At 54.0% G+C, this 2,998-nt stretch overlaps 1 long non-coding RNA gene across 1 annotated transcript; it reads left to right on the forward strand.

Moving 5' to 3' along the window:
- The first annotated feature begins 1,343 nt into the window (after positions 1 to 1,343).
- Positions 1,344 to 2,701, forward strand: LOC309376340. The gene is made up of 2 exons (XR_014171172.1): positions 1,344 to 1,956; positions 2,422 to 2,701. It is a non-coding gene; the product is annotated as an uncharacterized lncRNA (long non-coding RNA).
- Positions 2,702 to 2,998: the final 297 nt, after the last annotated feature.

Consider the following 2,998-nt stretch of genomic DNA (forward strand, 5'->3'; position numbering starts at 1 on the left):
GTGGGAGCACTCCCGCTGCTTGTGGAGAGGTCCGCGAAGCCTGGGCGCGCTGAGCTCAGCACGCGCAGGCTTCGGCATGCTGGCAACTCTCCGCAAGGAGCTGGAGCGCTCCGGCTCCTTGCGGAGAGGTCCGCGAAGCCTGGGCGCGCTGAGCTCAGCGCGCGCAGGCTTCGGCATGCTGGCGACTCTCCGCAAGGAGCCGGAGCGCTCCGGCTCCTTGCGGAGAGGTCCGCGAAGCCTGGGCGCGCTGAGCTCAGCGCGCGCAGGCTTCGGCATGCTGGCGACTCTCCGCAAGGAGCCGGAGCGCTCCGGCTCCTTGCGGAGAGGTCCGCGAAGCCTGGGCGCGCTGAGCTCAGGGCGCGCAGGCTTCGGCATGCTGGCGACTCTCCGCAAGGAGCCGGAGCGCTCCGGCTCCTTGCGGAGAGGTCCGCGAAGCCTGGGCGCGCTGAGCTCAGCGCGCGCAGGCTTCGGCATGCTGGCGACTCTCCGCAAGGAGCCGGAGCGCTCCGGCTCCTTGCGGAGAGGTTCGCGAAGCCTGGGCGCGCTGAGCTCAGCGCGCGCAGGCTTCGGCATGCTGGCGACTCTCCGCAAGGAGCCGGAGCGCTCCGGCTCCTTGCGGAGAGGTCCGCGAAGCCTGGGCGCGCTGAGCTCAGCGCGCGCAGGCTTCGGCATGCTGGCGACTCTCCGCAAGGAGCCGGAGCGCTCCGGCTCCTTGCGGAGAGGTCCGCGAAGCCTGGGCGCGCTGAGCTCAGCGCGCGCAGGCTTCGGCATGCTGGCGACTCTCCGCAAGGAGCCGGAGCGCTCCGGCTCCTTGCGGAGAGGTCCGCGAAGCCTGGGCGCACTGAGCTCAGCGCGCGCAGGCTTAGGCATGCTGGCAACTCTCCGCAAGGAGCCGGAGTGCTCCCGCTCCTTGCGAAGAGGTCCGCGAAGCCTGGAGAGCGTGAGGGGTCGGTGCGCACCGACCCCTCTCACTCTCCAGGCTTCAGCGAAAGCCTGCATTCGCACCATAGGACGCACACACATTTCCCCTTCATTTTTGGAGGGGAAAAAGTGCGTCCTATGGTGCGAAAAATATGGTAGCTATCCTATCTTTAAAAGACATCTGAAGGCAGCCCTGTTTAGGGAAGTTTTTAACATTTAACACAGTATTGTTTTTAATACTTGATTGGGAGCTGCCCAGAGTGGCTGGGGAAACTCAGCCAGATGGGCGGGGTATAAATAAATTATTATTATTATTATTATTATTATTATTATTATTATTATTATTATACAAGGCCAGGGTCTCTCCTGGTTTCCTTGATGTCTGGGTGCAAGCCCCCCCTCCTTGTTAAGAGGTGTGGAGCAGGGACTTCCGGGTGGCTGCCCCTGTTCTGCATTGCTGGGGGTTGGACTAGGTGACCCCGCAGGTCCCTTCAGACGCTATAGTTCTATGATCCCTGTTCAATTATGGCATACGCCCGCTCATTGCAACTGGCGAGAAGCCCCCTGAGAAAGAACTTGCCGTCTTTTCTCGTGTATAAGACGAGGTTTTTTACCCCCCAAATCAAGTTTCAAATTGGGGCTCCTCTTCTACATAGGTAGTGCTAAGGGGGGACGGTGTGATGTTAACATATATGAGAGAGTGCTGGAGGGGAAATTGTTAAATAGGTTGCACAGACAGGATCCAGGGGGATGGAGTCAGTGGGGGATGGAGTCAGTTATAAACTAGTTCTGGGAAGAGTTCTGAGAGGAGTTCGTTGGGAGTTGTGGGTGGGTAGTTGGTTGGATTTCATGGATTGGCTGGTTGGGAAAGGCAGTTGGTAATAGAGAGACAGTTAGGGCAGTTGGTCCTTGAGTGTGGGGAGGTAGCAGAGATAGAGAGAGGAACATAAGACTAAGAAAGTAAAGAGGAACACCGTTTGGAATGCGGCAAAAGTTTTGTTTTATCTCTGAAATAAAATACACTCTTCTTTATTGGTAATTGAAATGCTGACTGAGACTTAAGTGATTTTACCAGGGAGGACCTGTTGGTTCCAGCGGATTAGTGGTGTACGGGTCAATAATCCATGAGACAACCGGGTGCTCTGTACGAACGCCACAGACGGGCGCTTGGTTGTAGCCGCCAGGAGGAGATTCCCAGCCATGATTTCTTTGCTGTGGAAAGGGCTGTTGTCCGACTGGCAGACGATAGGTGACTTGGTGGTTGATGCCTGCAATTGTGCAATTTGATTAATGGCTCCCCTCTGGAAAAAAAACAACTCAACAACTCTGGGCAACCCCTCCCCTAAAAAGCTTAACAAGTCTTGGCAATCTGCCCCTGTTTTCTAAATTTTGAGTGCCAGTCATATACATGGGGGCGTGTTATACATGGAAAAATACGGTACCTTTCCCTCTCATCTGCCTCATTTACTCACCTCTCTCTCTCTCTCTTTCTTTCTGAAGAACTCTCTGATGAAAACTTAGAGTACTTGTTGGTGGGTAAGAAAATGCTGGGAGGAAGAACTGCCAGAGAAGCTTTGGAGATGATGGATGAAAGGGAGATTTTGGACACCATCCTCCAACACCTCCAGCCACCTCCCCAGGTGTGTGTGATGCAGGGTGGATTTGATTGAAATCAAATCAATTAAAAACATATTTTTACATTCTTGCTTGTATAATCTTAATATTTACAACCAGATGAAGGTTTCATTTTGGGAATAATAAATTTCCAAAGTAGTTTTTACTACTCATTTGTTTATACTGTTAGGAATGCATAGACAGATAATTATGAAATTATTGTGGGGTATAATAAGTTAACTGTGTACAGACGCTTCAGGTTACATACTCCGCTAACCCAGAAATAGTACCTCGGGTTAAGAACTGCCATCGGCTCAGGGGCGAGAGGGGAAAAGCCGGGTGGATTACAGAGAGCCCCCAAAGATCGTGGGAAGCAGCACTTCCTCAGCGGAGGAAGGAGAGGAGATGCAGGGGTCGGAGGAGGCAAGGCGGTGCCAGGACACCTTGCCTGAGCAAAGCGGGG

This window comes from Podarcis melisellensis (assembly GCF_964234715.1).
Source record: "Podarcis melisellensis genome assembly, chromosome: 8".
In the NCBI taxonomy this organism is placed as follows: Eukaryota; Metazoa; Chordata; class Lepidosauria; order Squamata; family Lacertidae; genus Podarcis; species Podarcis melisellensis.